Raw genomic sequence first — 21,178 nt, 5'->3', positions numbered from 1 at the left:
ATTGTTTTATGGTTTGTATAATAAATTTTGATCGATTACATATTTATCACGACTTGTGATTATTACTCATCATTAAAAGGGGTAGTGCCGAGATTAAGGCTGGGTTCACACGACCTATTTTCAGACGTAAACGAGGCGTATTATGCCTCGTTTTACGACTGAAAATAGGGCTACAATACGTCGGCAAACATTTGCCCATTCATTTGAATGGGTTTGCCGACGTACTGTGCCGACGACCTGTAATTTACGCGTCGTCGTTTGACAGCTGTCAAACGACGACGCGTAAAAATACAGCCTCGGCAAAAGAAGTGCAGGGCACTTCTTTGGAAGTTTTTGGATTCGTTTTCTCATAGACCCCAAAGAAAACAGCTCCAAAAACGGACGTAAAAAACGCAGCGAAAACGCCGCGAAAAACGTGAGTTGCTCAAAAAAACGTCTGAAAATCAGGGGCTGTTTTCCCTTGAAAACAGCTCCGTATTTTCAGAAGTTTTTGGTCACTACGTGTGCACATACCCTAACACTTATTACTGACCCACAGGACCGGTAATAATTGTGTGATCGCTGGGGCAGCCACCGATCACTAGTACGGAGGTCCCAAATCCCCCATTCAAGCTCCTCCTCCCTTTGATCATGCAGAGAGGAGGAGCTTAATTTTTTGCAGAGGACGAGCATGCACCCTGCCATTCCAGTCAAAGTCTATGGAATTGACAGAGACAGCGGAGTACAGCAGTCGGTTGTTTCCGTCAGCCCCATAGACGTTGAATGGAGCAGAAAAGTGCATGCTCATCCTCCGCTCAATTCCAGCTTCTCCGCACTGTGTGGGTGCAGTGAGGAGGAATGTGGGGGGGTTCAGGATCTAATGATCGTGGCCATCTCGGCGATGTCCCCAGCGATCACACAATTATCATCTATCCTCTGGATAAGTGATAGATGTTAATCTTGCGACAACCCTTTTAATTATGGATGGAAGGAGGAGGATTGACAGATATTGAAGATGGGGTAAAAATTAGTAATCTGAAAGATCACGCTAACTAATGTTGAGAACATGGGTGGAATACCTACTACTTCCAAGCAGAGGTGGGATAAGCTCTCTTGGTACCCATGGCAAGGGTTGAAATACAGCAAACCCTATTTTACCCCATTTGATCCATGGAATAATGCTGAATATGGACATTTATTTATTTACCTTTTTGCTTATATAGCAGAAACATATTCTGCAGCGCTGTAAAGACATTGTCATCACTCACATCAGTTCTTGTCCCCAATAAGGGAGCACCATCTAAATTCCTTTCTCACAAACATACATACAGTGAAGGAAATAAGTATTTGATCCCTTGCTGATTTTGTAAGTTTGTCCACTGTCAAAGACATGAACAGTTTAGAATTTTTAGGCTAGGTTAATTTTACCAGTGAGAGATAGATTATATTTTTAAAAAAAACAGAACATCACAGTCAAAATTATATATATTTATTTACATTGTGCACAGAGAAATAAGTATTTGATCCCTTTGGCAAACAAGACTTAATACTTGGTGGCAAAACCCTTGTTGGCAAGCACAGCAGTCAGACGTTTTTTGTAGTTGATGATGAGGTTTGCACACATGTTAGATGGAATTTTGGACCACTCCTCTTTGCAGATCATCTGTAAATCATTAAGATTTCGAGGTTGGCAACTCAGATCTACAGCTCCCTCCATAAGTTTTCGATGGGATTAAGGTCTGGAGACTGGCTAGGCCACTCCATGACCTTAATGTGCTTCTTTTTGAGCCACTCCTTTGTTGCCTTGGCTGTATGTTTCGGGTCATTGTCGTGCTGGAAGACCCAGCCACGAGCCATTTTTAATGTCCTGGTGGAGGGAAGGAGGTTGTCACTCAGGATTTGACGGTACATGGCTCCATCCATTCTCCCATTGATGCGGTGAAGTATTCCTGTGCCCTTAGCAGAGAAACACCCCCAAAGCATAATGTTTCCACCTCCATGCTTGACAGTGGGGACGGTGTTCTTTGGGTCATAGGCAGCATTTCTCTTCCTCCAAACACGGCGAATTGAGTTAATGCCAAAGAGCTCAATTTTAGTCTCATCTGACCACAGCACCTTCTCCCAATCACTCTCAGAATCATCCAGATGTGCATTTGCAAACTTCAGACGGGCCTGTACATGTGCCTTCTTGAGCAGGGGGACCTTGCGGGCACTGCAGGATTTTAATCCATTACGGCGTAATGTGTTACCAATGGTTTTCTTGCTGACTGTGGTCCCAGCTGTGTTGATTTCATTAACAAGTTCCCCCGTGTAGTTTTCGGCTGAGCTCTCACCTTCCTCAGGATCAAGGATACCCCACGAGGTGAGATTTTGCATGGAGCCCCAGATCGATGTCGATTGACAGTCATTTTGTATGTCTTCCATTTTCTTACTATTGCACCAACAGTTGTCTCCTTCTCACCCAGCGTCTTACTTATGGTTTTGTAGCCCATTCCAGCCTTGTGCAGGTCTATGATCTTGTCCCTGACATCCTTAGAAAGCTCTTTGGTCTTGCCCATGTTGTAGAGGTTAGAGTCAGACTGATTAATTGAGTCTGTGGACAGGAGTCTTTTATACAGGTGACCATGTGAGACAGCTGTCTTTAATGCAGGCACCGAGTTGATTTGGAGCGTGTAACTGGTCTGGAGGAGGCTGAACTCTTAATGGTTGGTAGGGGATCAAATACTTATTTCTCTGTACACAATGCAAATAAATATATAGAATTTTGACTATGTTATTTTTATTTTTATTTTTTTTATATAATCTATCTCTCACTGGTAAAATTAACCTAGCCTAAAAATTCTAGACTGTTCATGTCTTTGACAATGGGCAAACTTACAAAATCAGCAAGGGATCAAATACTTATTTCCTCCACTGTAAGAACTCATTTCATAGAAAGGAAATTCATCTGTCAGTATGTTTTTTGTTTGGAGAGGAAACCGGAGTAGCTGGTGGAAACCAAAGCAAACATGGCAAAAACATACAAACTCTATACAGCTGTAGCTCTTGGCTGGATTCAAAGCCGGGATCCCAGCGTTGAAAGGCGACAGTGATAACGTGCTGTCCAGACTGTTTTGTTGCTGCACAATAAAGAAGATGACCTTGGACAAAAAGGAGCATTTTCATAAGAATATTCTCCCGATAATAAGCTGTTCACAGGTTGTTCAATTCCTCTGCAGCGCCACCACAGGGGAAAATAAAGAATAACACTCTTCACACTGAAATCAATTGAATGTTCGTGAACCACATGGACACATTGGAGGTCATTTATGAAGCACTCTACGCCATACAAAAATCGCAATTAGCACAAAAACTCGTTTTGTTTTTTTTAAAGTGGGCAGGGCTTAGCGGGAATGAAATTGTTATCGCTGCCAGAAGAAGCCGGCGAGTGTGGATTGATCCTCCAAAGAAAGCGATGCAGCAGTTCCCCATTCTGGCTAATAGGAGGGGGTTTCAAATAGGATACTCTCATCCTTACAACAATCAGATGCCCTATCAGGCAGATCCGCTTGCCTAGCATGCTAAGCCATTTCCAAATTTTCCACACATAATATCAGTTTTTTCCACAAAGTGTATCAGTTTCGCTCCATAGAACGAGCGTGTCGGCTGCTTCTTACAACCGACACTTCAGTGTAAAGAGCCACAATCAATGGTGACCGCAGCTTCTAAGTCATTAGAATGAGGGGGGCGGTCCCCTCTGACGTGCCATCAGCCCCTACACGACGTGATCGCGGGGTGCCGATGGTTGTCATGCTAGCGTGGGGGGCCTAATGAAGGTCCATTCCATAGGTCTGCCATCTTTGTACACCTATTAAGCCCTGCCGTAGGCAATAGTAATGTATACTACAATACATTAGTATTGCAGTATATCATGTAAGCGATCCAACCAAATCACAGAGACACTTCAGAAGTGGTCAGGAGAATGAATACACGTCACTTCCTGGCTGGAGGTAATGTATATTCATTGTCAGGACACTTGAGTAACGTTATAGTGTGTTTATGTGACTGCACATAGTGATATAGCTATATCGCTATCTGCAGTGTAAATGAATGGAGAGAAGTGTATGACACTGATTGGTCACTGATTGGTCAGCGTCATACACTCCTCTGTGCAACGCCCACTTGGTCATATAGTAAAACACGCCCAGTTGTCCATTGAGAAACTCATTAGCCTAAAGCTAATATAGGTCATAACTCTGTCAAAAATGATTGTTTTTCTAAATAAAAAACATTGCAGTAATCTACATTACAGCGCCGATCACATCATGTACAATATAGGACACTTATAATGTGGTGACAAAGCCTCTTTAATAAGAGCACAATGATGGCACAGGCTTCCATGACAACCATCGGCACACCACGGTCGCGTCATGAAAGGGCCGATGGGCTGTCAGAGGGGGCCTCTGTTTGTTATAGTGAAGTGTCGACTGTGTCATACAGCCGACACCCGTGTAGTATGGAGCGGGCTCGGCCCTTGAGTCTGCTCCATACCACCTCTTCCCGGGTATGACGTTAGTATACGTCAAATGTTGAGAAGAGGCTGCCATGACGACCATCGGCACCCTGTGATTGCTTCGTGGGGTGGGCAGATGGAACGTCAGAGGGTGCCGCCACTCTCATTGTAACGTCTTCGATGCTGCGGTCGCTATTGACCGTAACATCCAAGGGGTCAAATGTGCGGGATCCCGTTCATTATACTGAAGTGACAGCTATAAGATACAGCGGACACACTCGTTCTATGGAGCGGGTTCAGACAGTGAGCCAGCTACATACTCCCCCACCCGACCTCCGCCATATATATATGGCGGATGTCGGAAAGTGGTTAAAAGTGTATGGTCATGTAAACACAGCGGATTATAATACAATTATTAAAATGTGCATAGTGAATAGCGTAGGAACTACTCATTTGCTGTGGCAACGGAAGAACGGGGAGACAGCAGCACCAAGGATCCGGCGGGGCTATAAGGTATCAGCCCAGAGTGGAGATATGACGGTCGCGTAAAAAGATGAAACGATATGCCGTTTTTCCCATTGAAATCAATGGCCAGTTGTTTGGAGGGAGGCGCTCAGCTTCCGGTTTTTCAGCCGCTTTTCGGAGAGTTTACTGCCCGAAAAACGGCTGAAAATAAGCTGTGTGAACATACTCTAAAGTAGGATTCAGCAAAAAAACTTAGCAGAACAGAGCCAGCCCTGAGGCAGAGGTTCATAGTCATGTTAATCAGGAGTGCTTAGGAGGTAAAGGGAGAGAACTATTGATCTCCTCGGATTTATGCTCGCAACGCCCTTTTACAAATTATACAGGTGGTTAGACCTATTCATGCACTGCTGCCATCTGTGACTAATGAATAACCATGAATACAGGTATATCCCAGAGTGGAATTTGTCATACAAATATACACTTCACATCTGAGAACCGGTCCTAAAAATTGAATTGGCCTAACAGGCAATAATGCTTTGGTATACGGAGTATTACCAATGCATTATATCAGCGATCAGAAGATCGCAGTGTAAAGTCCCCTAGTGGGACTAAAAAAAATATATTAAATAGATAAAATATTAAAACAGTTAAATAAAGTTCATTAAAAAATAAAAAGATAACAGTAAAATTGAAAATAAAACCCCTTTTTTCCATAAAAAGTTTTATATACTAGAAGTGTAAAAAAAAACAAAAAAAACACAAACCTTTATGGAATTGGCGCGATAGTAACGACCGGAATAATGCACCTGCATACACGTTCTGTATCATTTTGTTGGAATGTGCTGTTCAAACTTTTGTGTTGTTTATGTGATCCATATATGTGGGGTTAGTGACTGGCTCCATTTTTTGTTATTTCACTCCTCCCATTCTGCCCTGGGTGATTTTAAGTAGTTTAATGCTGGTCCTTACCATCCCCAGATATATGTGGGCTTAGTCCCAGTTCTGAGTGCACTCCCTGTAGTATGTGAGTACACTCGCTAATATACATTCCGGTCCCCCGTCGCGCTGATCCTGAGATTTTCATAGATTTTTATAGTGATGCCGGGGGACCGGAAGTCTAGTTGCGTAGCCTTCTTTGATGAAGATACGACTCTTTGTCACGTGTCCAACCCGCTGTACTCTATGTACAAGCAGTAGCAGTAGTACATCGATTTACATGGAGTACAGCGGGGCCGGTCATGAGAAGAAGAGTCATATCATCATCAAATAAGCCTGTGCAACTAAACTTCCGCCCCCCCCCCGCCAACGCTGTAAAAATGTATGAAAATCTTAGAATCAGCGCGACGGGGGACTGGAATGTATATTAGCGAGTGTACTCACTTACTGCAGGGATACACTGATAATAGTTTTTGGTCCCCACATAACCCCTTTAAAGCTACTGGGTGCCAATGCAAAATCATTTATTGTACTGATCTCCTCATATGGGGCAGAGAGACCATTTGATCTCCCCTCAGTCTCCAGGGCTCGGATGCACCCTCTAAGTTATGAAAAAAAGGAAGAGTTGATATCCAATAACTCAAGAAATTTTGTGGACCGAATGCCACACGGTGCTATCCTAGTAATTAAAACAGAAAAGAAAAAACAAAAAGACCATCCAGGATATATCAAGTACTCACATGGGTATGTAATAAGAATAAATAATTTATTAATTGAGTAGTAAAAAAGGGGGAAAAGTCATATCAAAGACCAATTCCCATAAGGAAATACCAAAAAGTGATATAAAGAACACACAATAAAAAAAGCTACCTGGCCAGGAAAAATATTCTATAAAGCACAAGAGAACATTGGTATTACAAATAGTAACAATTCATGAAAATGTAACCAGTGAATGCAATCAACCAACAATCTATGGAAACTAGGTCACATAATTTGTATAAATATATCCAATGAAAACATAGAAATACACACAAATAGAGAGTAAATATATCACCCTTTTAGAACAAGAAGGACGTAAACACAGTGAGACTGTCTGACATATTGAGGGTTAATTGAGTAGAGGAGCAAGTTATAGCCAGCAAGCAGGAGTTGAAGATAATCATATATATGACCTAGATTAGATTGAGTATACTTATCTGGTTGTGAGATCTTCAGTCCAGAGTCCATCTGTTAACGCTCGCAAAAACTTGCTGTGGCTACGTGAAGACAAGTATCTTCAATAGTATTTCCTGACCCATAGCTTAGTCTCCCTCCTCACTTCAACTTCGTAACGAAGTGGATCAGCTCCGGAACTCAAGAGACAGGTGGATAAGGTTGTGATTACCACATGCATGCAAGTCCGTTCCCTCAAATGAGGAATCACAGGTTAATATCCATCTAATAATGATGTCTCGTTTTTTTGTGTAGTATCAAGGCATTTTTCCCTCAGGTTCAAGGGTAGAATATGTATCATAAAGGTCAGCGTTCAGTGGTAGCTTGACTCTAACAAACCAGAATGGTTTGTGGCATGGCGCTGCAAGCAGCCACGTCGGAAGTAAACGGTGTGATGACGTCTCTCACCACCGTGTAAGGGTATGTGCACACACACTAATTACGTCCGTAATTGACGGACGTATTTCGGCCGCAAGTAGTGGACCGACCACAGTGCAGGGAGCCGGGCTCCTAGCATCATAGTTATGTACGACGCTAGGAGTACCTGCTACTCCGTGGAACTGCTGTCCCATACTGAAAACATGATTACAGTACGGGACAGTTGTCCTGCAGAGATGCAGGGACTCCTAGCATCGTACATAACTATGATGCTAGGAGCCCGCCTCCCCGCACTGTGTTCGGTCCAGTACTTGCGGCCGAAATACGTCCGTCAATTACGGACGTAATTAGTGTGTGTGCACATACCCTAACAGTCTGCCTAACGCGTTTCATCCCAGCTGGGACTTCATCACAGACAATCAGACATATTCTCAAAAGTACCTATATTTATATCATAGGCATTTAAAGGGTACGTTACCTGTGTTAAATATTTTAATCAGTTACATACTGATAAGTATTTAGAGTTGTATAAGCATTTAAGCTAAGTTGAAATATGTATACAATACACAGATATTATTAAAGAAAGTAACAATCATTATCCAGAAAGTATTGTTATATACAGGGTTGGTGTGATGGCAGGAAGGAGGTGAAGGGAAAGTGAGCCCTAATCTACCCACCGCCCTGTCCCTGCCTACTTGCAACGACCCGCCCTAGGCGACGAGGTACAACTGGGCGGCGGTCCCTACGCTGTCTAAGTGCACAGGAAAACAAACAGGGAACACGCAAGGGAAGGGGCAGTAGCCACGGAACGCCACGAGGAAACGGAGCGGCGAACGAACAGTCAGGACCAGGACGAAGTGAGTAACCCGAGCGGGCACGGAGACAGAAGCAAGCCAGGGGCAAAGCAAAGCAAGTCAAGTCAAGGAGAACTGCAGCAAGGCAGAAGCACGGCAGAAGCAGGCTGGAGCAAGCAGCAGTGGGGCCAGGAATCCAAAAGAATAACAAGCAATGAGGAAGAGAAAACTGCAGGTATAAATGGACAGGGGGCGGAGCTAACTCTGACTGACCAGGCCGCGATAGGCTCTCCCACTCCTGAGCCTGCCACCCTGATTGGTGGGAGCCGGTGTCAGTCTAAGAGGTCTGGCCTCAGGTGTCGACTGATTAACCCTGGGAGTCTCCACAGACGTAGTGCCTGGCAGATCCTTTACAGTACTCCCCCTTTTATGAGGGGCCACCGGACCCTTACTAAGAGGACCCGGTTTAGTGGGGAAGAGAAGGTGGAACCTCCTGACCAATACCCCAGCGTGAACATCTCGAGCAGGTACCCAAGTCCTCTCCTCCGGCCCGTATCCTCTCCAATGGACCAGGTACTGGAGGGAGCCCTGGATCATCCTACTGTCCACAATCTTGGCCACCTCGAATTCCACCCCCTCAGGGGTGAGAACGGGAACAGGAGGTTTCCTAGAGGGGGACCAGGACGGGGAGCAGCGTTTAAGGAGGGAAGCATGAAAGACGTCGTGTATGCGGAAGGATGGGGGCAGCTCCAGACGGAAGGATACAGGGTTGAGGACTTCAATGACCTTATAAGGCCCAATAAATCGGGGAGCAAACTTCCTGGACGGGACCTTAAGACGCAAGTTCCTGGACGACAACCAGACCAAATCCCCGACGACAAACCGGGGGTTAGCAGAACGTCTACTATCCGCCTGAATCTTTTGTGCGCTCTGGGACGCCTCTAGGTTCTTCTGAACCTGGGCCCAGACAGTGCACAGTTCCCGATGAACATCCTCTACCTCAGGATTATTGGAACAACCAGGGGAGACGGAGGAGAACCTTGGGTTAAACCCGAAATTACAGAAAAACGGGGAGACCCCTGACGAGTTACTGACCCGGTTATTCAGGGAAAATTCAGCAAGGGGAAGGAATGAGACCCAATCGAATTGACAGTCAGAGATGAAACACCTTAAATATTGTTCCAGGGATTGGTTGGTCCTTTCCGTTTGGCCGTTAGTTTCGGGATGGAAGGCGGAGGAGAAGGACAGATCAATCTCCAACTTTTTACAAAAGGCTCTCCAAAATAAGGAAACAAATTGTACCCCTCTGTCCGAAACGATATTGACTGGGGCCCCATGGAGACGCAGGATGTGTTTCACAAACAAAGAAGCTAACGTCTTGGCGTTAGGTAGCTTCTTAAGGGGCACAAAGTGGCACATCTTGCTGAAGCGGTCGACTACCACCCACACCACCGACTTGCCCTGAGATGGAGGCAAATCGGTGATAAAATCCATGGAGATATGGGTCCAAGGTCTCTGGGGAATGGGCAAGGGACGTAGTAGGCCCGCAGGTCGGGACCTAGGGGTCTTGGACCTAGCGCAAACCTCACAAGCGGCGACGTAAGCCCTAACATCTTTAGGCAACCCAGGCCACCAATAGTTTCTGGTAATGAGGTGTTTGGTGCCCAAGATGCCAGGATGACCAGATAGAGCGGAGTCATGGTTTTCCCTGAGTACCCTCAGCCGGTATTGCAGGGGAACAAACAGTTTGTCCCCAGGGACGTTCCCGGGAGCTGCACCCTGATCAGCCGCGATATCAGAAGCTAAATCAGAATCCGTGGCAGAGACGATTATACCAGGGGGTAAAATACAAGCGGGATCCTTCTCGGAAGGAGGATTGGCCATGAAACTACGTGACAGAGCATCAGCCTTAATATTCTTGGACCCAGCCCTATAGGTAACCAAGAAATTAAATCTGGTAAAGAATAGTGCCCACCGAGCTTGTCTAGGATTAAGCCTCCGGGCCGATTCTAGGAAAACCAGATTCTTGTGATCCGTAAGGACCGTTACCTGGTGTCTGGCCCCCTCCAGGAAGTGCCGCCACTCCTCAAAAGCCCATTTAATGGCTAGAAGTTCGCGGTTGCCAATATCATAGTTACTCTCCGTGGGCGAAAACTTCCTAGAGAAGTAAGCACAGGGGCGGAGATGGGTGAGGGAGCTGGTACCCTGGGACAAGACGGCCCCCACTCCCACCTCGGAAGCGTCAACCTCCACAATAAATGGCTCCTCTTGGTTGGGCTGAATCAGCACGGGGGCCGAGATAAAGCACTTCTTGAGAGTCTCAAAGGCCTGGACGGCCTCAGGGGGCCAATGGAGGACATCAGCACCCTTGCGGGTAAGGTCCGTAAGAGGCTTAGCGACGACCGAGAAGTTGGCAATAAATCTCCTGTAATAGTTGGCGAACCCTAAAAAACACTGTAACGCCTTAAGGGAGGCAGGTTGGACCCATTCCGCCACAGCTTGAACCTTGGCAGGGTCCATGCGGAATTCATGAGGAGTGAGGATTTGCCCTAAAAATGGTATCTCCTGTACCCCAAAGACACATTTTTCAGTCTTAGCAAACAGATTATTCTCCCGAAGGACCTGGAGCACCTTCCTGACATGCTCCACGTGAGAGGACCAGTCCTTGGAAAACACCAGTATGTCATCAAGGTACACAACAAGAAAATTACCCAGGTACTCTCTCAGGATTTCATTAATAAAATTCTGGAAGACAGCAGGGGCGTTACACAACCCAAAGGGCATGACCAGGTATTCGAAATGACCCTCGGGTGTGTTGAACGCAGTTTTCCACTCATCCCCCTCTTTGATGCGGATAAGGTTATATGCCCCCCGTAGATCGAACTTAGAAAACCATTGGGCTCCCTGAACCTGATTAAAAAGATCCGGAATCAAAGGAAGTGGGTACTGGTTCCTTACAGTGACCTTATTCAGGTTACGATAATCAATGCACGGCCTAAGACCACCATCCTTCTTCCCCACGAAGAAGAAGCCAGCACCTACAGGAGAAGTCGAGGGGCGAATGAAACCCTTGGCCAGGCATTCCTGGATATACACCCTCATGGCTTCACGTTCAGGACATGAAAGATTAAATATCCTACCTTTAGGAAGCTTGGCACCAGGCACCAAATCGATAGCGCAATCGTAATCTCTATGGGGGGGCAACACCTCGGAGGCCTCCTTAGAAAACACATCGGCGAAGTCCTGAACGAACTCAGGAAGCGTGTTTACCTCCTCCCGGGGAGAAATAGAGTTAACAGAAAGACATGACATAAGACATTCATTACCCCATTTGGTGAGATCCCCAGTATTCCAATCAAACGTGGGATTATGCAACTGCAACCAGGGAAGACCTAATACCAGATCAGACGATAATCCCTGCATCACCAGTACAGAGCACTGCTCCAAATGCATGGAGCCAACCAGGAGTTCAAAAACAGGAGTATGCTGAGTAAAATAACCATTAGCAAGGGGAGTAGAGTCGATTCCTACTACAGGGATAGGATAAGGTAAATCAATACAAGGCATCTTTAGAGACATAGCAAATTCCACAGACATGATATTAGCAGATGAGCCAGAATCCACGAAAGCACTGCCCGTGGCAGACCGGCCAGCAAACGAGACCTGAAAGGGAAGCAAAATTTTATTGCGTTTCACATTAACGGGAAATACCTGTGCGCCCAAGTGACCTCCCCGATGATCACTTAGGCGCGGAAGTTTTCCGGCTTCTTATTCTTGCGCCTGGGACAGGTGTTCAGTAGATGCTTGTCGTCCCCACAGTAGAAGCAGAGACCGTTCATTCTGCGAAACTCCCTACGTTGTCGAGGGGACATGGAGGCCCCGAGTTGCATGGGTACCTCCGAGTCCTCCGTGGAGGGGCGAGGAGGCGGGACCTCGGGGGGGATCGCAGAAAAGTCAGAGGGGAGCACACTGAAGCGTTCTAGCTGACGTTCCCTGAGACGTCGGTCAAGTCGTACTGCTAGGGCCATAACCTGGTCAAGAGAGTCAGACGAGGGGTAGCTAACCAGCAGATCCTTCAGGGCGTCAGATAATCCTAACCTAAACTGGCACCTTAGGGCCGGATCGTTCCACTGAGAAGCTACGCACCACTTCCTAAAATCAGAACAGTATTCCTCAACCGGTCTCCTACCCTGACGTAAGGTCACCAACTGACTCTCGGCTAAAGCAGTCCTGTCAGTCTCGTCGTAAATGAGTCCGAGGGCAGAGAAAAAACGATCAACAGAGGAAAGTTCAGGGGCGTCAGGAGCCAAGGAGAAGGCCCACTCTTGGGGCCCTTCCTGGAGTCGGGATATGATGATACCCACCCGCTGGTTCTCGGAACCTGAGGAGTGGGGCTTAAGGCGGAAATATAGTCTGCAACTCTCCCGGAAGGAGAGAAACGTCTTACGGTCCCCTGAAAACCGGTCAGGTAACTTGAGGTCGGGTTCTAGAGGTGAGGTGGTGCGCCCAACCCTTTGGGCCAGGGCCTGGACCTGTAGGGAGAGGCCCTGCATCTGCTGGGTCAGGGTCTCAAGGGGGTCCATGATAGCGACAGCGTAGGAGAAATGGTAGACTAGGTAAGGGCTTGTTATTCTGTGATGGCAGGAAGGAGGTGAAGGGAAAGTGAGCCCTAATCTACCCACCGCCCTGTCCCTGCCTACTTGCAACGACCCGCCCTAGGCGACGAGGTACAACTGGGCGGCGGTCCCTACGCTGTCTAAGTGCACAGGAAAACAAACAGGGAACACGCAAGGGAAGGGGCAGTAGCCACGGAACGCCACGAGGAAACGGAGCGGCGAACGAACAGTCAGGACCAGGACGAAGTGAGTAACCCGAGCGGGCACGGAGACAGAAGCAAGCCAGGGGCAAAGCAAAGCAAGTCAAGTCAAGGAGAACTGCAGCAAGGCAGAAGCACGGCAGAAGCAGGCTGGAGCAAGCAGCAGTGGGGCCAGGAATCCAAAAGAATAACAAGCAATGAGGAAGAGAAAACTGCAGGTATAAATGGACAGGGGGCGGAGCTAACTCTGACTGACCAGGCCGCGATAGGCTCTCCCACTCCTGAGCCTGCCACCCTGATTGGTGGGAGCCGGTGTCAGTCTAAGAGGTCTGGCCTCAGGTGTCGACTGATTAACCCTGGGAGTCTCCACAGACGTAGTGCCTGGCAGATCCTTTACAGTTGGCCATTTATATGGATACACCTAAATAATATGGGAATGGTTGGTGATATTAACTTCCTGTTTGTGGCACATTAGTATATGGGAGCAGGTCGGAGTGCCAAGAAGATTTCCTGGCCTTCGACCGGGTCCCCACCCTCCAAGGCAGCCCAAAAACATATATATGCTTATCTTCAACTCCTGCTTGCTGGCTATAACTTGGCTCCTCTACTCAATTAACCCTCAATATGTCAGACAGTCTCACTGTGTTTACGTCCTTCTTGTTCTAAAAGGGTGATATATTTACTCTCTATTTGTGCACTGCATATGTTTTCATTGGATATATTTATACAAATTATGTGACCTTGTTTCCATATATTGTTGGGTGATTGCATTCACTGGTTACATTTTCATGAATTGTTACTATTTGTAATACCAATGTTCTCTTGTGCTTTATAGAATATTTTTCCTGGCCAGGTAGCTTTTTTTATTGTGTCTTCTTTATATCACTTTTTGGTATTTTCTTATGGGAATTGGTCTTTTTTTACTACTCAATTAATAAATTATTTATTCTTATTACATACCCATGTGAGTGCTTGATATATCCTGGACGGTCTTTTTGTTTTTTCTTTTCTACCCTCTAAGTTATGCCCCTACCTCGGTGTACCCAGCATTACTTTCATGTATTCCAATGAGGTTACAAACATACCAGTGGTTCTGATGTATTTTATTTGTTTGCTTTATTTTTTTTCTATCATTTCCTATCACTAAATTGTGTAATGTCCAATTGCGTTTGTTTTCAACTTCCTTTTTAATTAAACGGCTCTGCCAAGTTCTCCACCCACAAGTATTTACTGTTTGCTCAGTGCTTGTGTCTTTTGGGTATAGTGAGACTCGTTTCGCTCATAAACAGAAGTATTCCTTTGGGGGCATCTGCAAACAACAATCCTGTATATGATTTTTACAAGCCCATCGGTTGGAGGTAAGAATTGACTACTGAAATCGCAGCAGTTACTATGTGGGGGGGGGGGCAAAAAATACTCACCCTGCCTGCTGCTTCCCTCTTTTACTGTTCTCTACTTATTCTTCTACTTTAGTTCTGGGTTTGATTTGCTATTTTAAAGGGGACAACGTAGGTGAACTAACCTGCCATCTTGGAGAGAGGCTGCGTCTGGAATTTGAGTTTGTTTGCCCCCATCTCCTTTCCAGGATCCTTGGATTAAAGGGGTGGTACAGGATTAGGAAAACATGGCTGCTTTCGTCTAAAAACAGCGCCACACCTGTCCACCTGTGGTATTGATGCTCCACATTCACTTTAATAGGGCTAAACTGCAATACCAGACCCAACACATGGAATAAAGCGTGATAATAATGGTGATGGATGACCCCATTGAATCTGCTGATGCCAGCACAGTCTAGTGAATAAAAGGGGGCGGAGAGAAGAAATACGACGTCAGTGCCATGTGTCTGCGCCTGCCCCCTCCTGCTGATGGCACCAGGTAAAAGTCAGGAACAGGTTAAGGAGACTTGGGATTTTTTTTAATTTTTTTTTATTTTAATTCAACTGATGAATGCAAAACGAAGGGCACATTCAGAAAAAGGAGAGTTGCAAAATATTTTGTAGCAATACACTGCCTTGCGAAAGTATTTACCTGCCTTATTGCTTTACCTGTTTTGTTGCGTTACAACTTTGAATTAAAGTAGTTTTTGAGGGTTTGTACCATTTAACTTACACAACACATCTAGCAGTTTGAAGGTGCAAAATATTTTTTACTGCGACACAAACAATAACGATACTTCCATCTCCGCTGTGGATCTTTGGATCTCCATCAGTGTTATCATTGGTGTCTTTGTTGAATCTCTGATTATTGACCTCCATGTCTGGCCCGTCAGTTTTGATGAGTCTGTGAGACTTCTCTTGTCAGGTTTGTAGTTCTGCCATATTTTTTAACAGTTTGTTATAATGGATTTAATGCTGCTCCGTGGGATGTTCAATGTATGGGATATTTTTTTTTATAACCGATACCTGATCTTTACTTCTCCACAACTTTGTCTCTGACCTGTATGGAGAGCTCCTTGATCTTCACGTGGCTTAGTGGTGTTGCGGACTCCGGGGCCTTTCAGAGCAGGTGTATTTATAATGACATCATGTGACTTCTGAAGGTAATTGATATGACCAGAAGGGGATGAATACATATGAACTCACAATTTCTCAATTCTCAGTTAATATTATTTAATTTTTTTAAGGTATTTTTTTCATTCCACTGTAACAATTTGGAGTATTTTGTCAGGTCCAATACATAAAATCTAATTTAAAAATCCATTTTAAATCCAAGTTCAATTCAACAAACAGGAGAAGCACCAAGGTGGGTGAATAATTTTGCAAGGCATGTAATATATATATATATATATATATATATATAAGACAGATAGATATGAGATGGATGGATGGATGGATGGATGGATGGATGGATGGATGGATGGATAGATAGATAGATAGAAAGATAGATAGACCGTGTTCCAAATTATTAGGCACATTGGATTTAAGTGTCATAAACATTTAATTATTAGTTTTTCAATTAAACTCATGGATGGTATTGTGTCTTAGGGCTCTTTGGATCATTGTAATCAATCTCAGACACCTGTGATAATTAGTTTGCCAGGTGTGCCCAATCAAAAGAAAACTACTTAAACATTATTAAGCAGGCCACAGGTTTCAAGCAATATGGGAAAGAAAAAGGATCTCTCTGCTGCCGAAAAGTGTGAAATAGTGCAATACCTTGGAGAAGGTATGAAAACATTGGCTATTTCAAGAAAACTTAAGCGTGATCATCGTACTGTGAAAAGATTTATGGCTGATTCAAAGCACAGACGGGTTCGTTCAGATAAAGGCATAATGAGGAAGGTTTCTGCCAGACAAATTAGGAGAGCAGTTGCTAAAATGCCATTGCAAAGCAGCAAACAGGTATTTGAAGCCGCTGGTGCCTCTGGAGTCCCGAAAACCTAAAGGTAAAGGATCCTCCAGAGGTTTGCAAGTGTACATAAAGTTATTATTCGGCCACCCCTAAACAATGCTCACAAGCAGAAACGGTTGCAGTGGGCTCAGAAATACATGAAGACTAATTTTCAAACAGTGTTGTTTACTGATGAGTGCCGTGCAACCCTGGATGGTCAAGATGGATGTAGTGGATGGTTGGTGAATGGCCACCATGTCCCAACAAGGCTGCGACGTCAGCAAGGAGGTGGTGGAGTCATGTTTTGGGCTGGAATCATGGGGAGAGAGCTGGTAGGCCCCTTTAGGGTCCCTGATGGTGTGAAAATGACCTCTGCAAAGTGCGTAGAGTTTATGACTAACCACTTTATTCCGTGGTACAAAAAGAAGGACCGTGCCTTCTGTAGCAAAATGATCTTCATGCATGACAATGCACCATCTCATGCTGCAAAGAATACCTCTGTGTCATTGGCTGCTATGGGCATAAAAGGAGAGAAACTCATGGTGTGGCCCCCATGTTCCCCTGACCTCAACCCTATTGAGAACCTTTGGAGCATCCTCAAGCAAAATATCTATGAGGGTGGGAGGCAGTTCACATCAAAATAGAAGCTCTGGGAGGCTATTCTGACATCCTGCACAGATATTCAAGCAGAAACCGTCCAAATACTGACAAATTCAATGGATGCAAGAATTGCGGGCGGACTAGTCAGCATTAGCTGAAAATAATATTTTTTTTTATTTATAAAAATGTCTATCAGTGTGATTGGTGCAACTTTTTAACTACTTTTTATTAAAAATCATTTTTACTTTTTGAGATACAGCTGTTTTGTATCCTGTATACAGAACAGCTGTATCTAGCGCTGAAACCTGAATCCGTCAGTACTGTGGGACTGACTGGTTCAGTGACAACGATCTTGCATGTCTCTGACACACAGAAACCACCTGTAATCTAAGTTCTGAACTTAAATGTGAATGGTAAGGGTCAGGCTGGGTTCACACGACCTATTTTCAGACGTATACGAGGCGTATTATGCCTCGTTTTACGTCTGAAAATAGGGCTACAATACGTCGGCAAACATCTGCCCATTCATTTGAATGGGTTTGCCGACGTATTGTGCAGACAACCTGTAATTTACGCGTCGTCGTTTGACAGCTGTCAAACGACGACGCGTAAATGGACTGCCTCGGCAAAGAAGTGCAGGACACTTATATACATTATATGCAGGGCACTTCTTTGCCACGTAATTTGAGCCGTTCTTCATTGAACTCAATGAAGCACAGCTCAAGATTTACGAGCGTCTCAGACGCCTCGCATAATGCGAGGAGGAGCTTTTACGGCTGAAACGAGGCAGCTGTTTTCTCCTGAAAACAGTCTCTTTTCAGACGTAAAAGGCACCTCTCGTGTGCACATACCCTCAGGCTACACGGAGCGGCCCTGACACGGTCACAACGCGGCTAAAATGTGCCGGCACCATGTTCGGATTATGGAGCATGTCCTACTTTTTGGGTTTTACGGGCTGTGCTCCCATACTTTGTATGGGAGCGCGGCACAAACATGCGGCCCGCGTGCCATGATCACTGGCACGGCCGTGTGCATGAGGCCTAAGGCCTCATGCACATAATCGTAAGGGTTTTTACTGTGCGCAAATACGGATCCGCAAATTCGGTTGCACATCCATAGCCATCCGCAATTGCGGAAGCGCCCATAGACTTCTATGGGCGAGTCCGTGCCACAAATGCGGACAACAATAGGACATGTTCTATATTTTGCGGATCATTTCTATGTACCGGACACACATCCGTAAATATACGGAAAGGTGTCCGTGGCCAATAGAAATTAATGGGTTTGCAATTTCATCTGTAATTACCTGAACTATAATTACGGATGAAAACTACGGTTGTGTGCATGGGGCCTAAGGGTTGACTCACACTCGGCAGATTTTGTTGCAGAAATTTCCCAGAATAAGAATAAGTAGCATTCATCTGAATGGAACTTGCAGAAATCCCGGCACCTGCAGCAGAAACAACCCCATTTAGATGAATGGAACTGATTTTAAGTCACAGCAATTTGTGCAACAAAATCTGCCACGTGTGACTGTACCCTTACTTGTCAACTCTCCCACAATGTCCAGGAGACCTGTCGGAAAAAAGCAGGCAATTCTCCCGGGTGTCTCGCGCCCTGACAAAATATTCACCTCTCCTCATTGGTGCACCTTTCTGCGCTCCCGGGCGATACCACAGAATGTCTGCAGCAGCGGTGCCTGGGATCTGAAGAGGATTCAAAACTGCAGGAACGAGGATAGAGGAGTATCTGCAGAGTCTGATCTGGGGTCTGCATGTGCCCAGCGCACCACTTAATACATCACTGTTCAGAATCTCCCTTATAAAAAGTTGGCAAAATATGAGAAAAGATTCTGTTTTCTGCCCTATCCCTGTATCCATTACTGAACTACATGAAGGAAATGCTTAAAGCGTAACTAAACTTTCAGAAAACTTCTCACATGTTATAGTGACATGTCAGAAGTTTTTATTGGTGGGAGCACTGAGACCCCTACCGATCGCCAAATCGAAGCGCCAGAAGTGCTCGGATGAGTGCTGTGCCACTTCGTTTCTAATTGGCTTTTCTCAGAAAGCCGAGCAGTTGGGGTACGGGCCCAATAGACTTTCTATTGAGTCCGTACACGAACTGCTTGGCTTTCCGAGTGCTCGGACCCCCACCTATCAAAACTTCTGACATATCATAAGTTCTCTGAAAGTTTAGCTACACTTTAAATAGCAATCCCCTTGTATAGTTTTCTCATGGGAACTGTAGCATTTCACAGTGATCCCATTATGATAGTAATGTCTACTATTTCCCTCATAATGTCTTCCCTCTTACTTAACCTAGCTAAGACCAACAAGCATTCAAACATCAGGACCAGGTTTAGTTTGGTTAGTGCCCTGGGCAGTACATCCTATTGACACCCCTCCGCCTTATTATTTACCATATAGTACCCATATAATACAATGTTCAAATAATATTGCCGTAATGAGCCCAAATACCACAGCCGGACAGTAGCCTAAGACACTGTCAAAACATCAGGGAATGCAGCTCTCGTTTCATTGCTTCTGGTACAAACTATGCAAGGTCTAAATGCCCAGACTATCGGGCCCAATAGTGCCCACTTTAATAATGACAGGTGAGGCACCCTGTGCTACCACACAGGTCGAACACCCCTAAGGATGTCCCTGATTTTTCCATAACTGTTATTATAACTCCAGTACCTAATGCCTGTGTCTTAGGCGATATCTTCGATTCAGACCTGTCATTTTCCCCCACACTAACGCCATCTCTATCTCGACTTACTGGTATCTCTGTAAATAAGCTTTTGGTATTATGAATGCAAAATAATTTTTCTACCAACCGTTCCACCAGTACCATTTTTCTCTACTAGTCGCTTCACTAGTTACCCATCTCCTCCAGAATTCAGTTTAATCTTCATACCTTAACATTCAAGGCCCTCAGTAATGTTATGCCCGTCTATCTGTCTTCTCTAATCTCTTATGTGCCTATCTGTGCATTAACTGATTGCCGAAAAAGGACGAGAATAGATATAAGTAATCGGCTTATAAAGTGTCAAATACATAACATATATCATGTCTCATTAGCTCCTCCTAAGAATCTGGATCTATAGCAAACATAAATCAATATATAGTCAAGAAACATTTTCATCTTGGCTGCTCCAAATCCTTGGACTTGGGGCAACTTTGGACCTATATATTACAGACATATAGTTATTATCCCTTCGTTGGCCCTTGATTTCATACAGAGAATCTTGGAGGTAGTTTTTTTCTCCTGATTTTCTGTACACCTGTTTCAGCAGAACATGACCAGGGTTTAAGTCTCTGAATATAAAAATTGTGTTTCCATTAACTGACTGCAAGCAGAGATCTTTAAAACAACTATTATTATACAATTCTTAAAACGGATTTGCCAGGTAAATATGCTGCCAAAGCGGCTAATAGGATTGCTGCAGGAATAAAGTGGACTCATAGTTATGAGACCACCGTATTTGTAAAGGGAGTATTCCCCCCACCTCTCAACGCATCTCCCTGCCCTTTAGGCCAGTGATTGGCAGGCTGCTGAATATACATGCTAATACAGCAGCTGTTATGGAAATGCAAGTGGAGCGATACCCCAAGGCTGCTGGAGTCTGCCGGGAAAGAGCGTGCACGTAAACCCGCAACCTCAAATCCATAACCACTCTGATCGACAGTGTCTAATACTAATCTAAGGTGTACGCCAGAGCCGACCGCAAGGTGGGATGGAATTTGCTGCTTAGAACCCAGGTTGCTGTAACGGAGTGTAGTTTTGGAAAGGAGGTGCAATGCAGGCAAACCTGAGCTGGAAACCAGACATTCAATAGGTTAACTGAAAGTCCAGAAATGGAGTAGAGGTAATCAGACAATCCACGGTCAAAACCAGCCGGGAGCGGATAATCAGAATTTGTAAGCAGAGGCCTAACAAGGGAAAAGCCGAGGTAAGTATACATGAGGTCCAGAAAACAGAAGTGCAGGAGCAGTCAGAAGCTTGATCAGAAACCAGGAGACAGGAAAATTCACAAGCAAAGACAGGTGGGAAAAGCTAGGTACAAATACAACCCCACAGCTGATTGGCAGAAGGACAGAGAAGAGAGATAGGTTCAAGAAAAAAGAAGAACCACCCAGAAGCTAGAAAGGTTGTCATAGTGACTTTAAG

The sequence above is a fragment of the Rhinoderma darwinii genome, chromosome 13 (genome assembly GCF_050947455.1).
Source record: "Rhinoderma darwinii isolate aRhiDar2 chromosome 13, aRhiDar2.hap1, whole genome shotgun sequence".
In the NCBI taxonomy this organism is placed as follows: domain Eukaryota; kingdom Metazoa; phylum Chordata; class Amphibia; order Anura; family Rhinodermatidae; genus Rhinoderma; species Rhinoderma darwinii.
The sequence above is the reverse complement of the archived record's forward strand: the minus strand, read 5'-3'. Positions refer to the sequence as shown.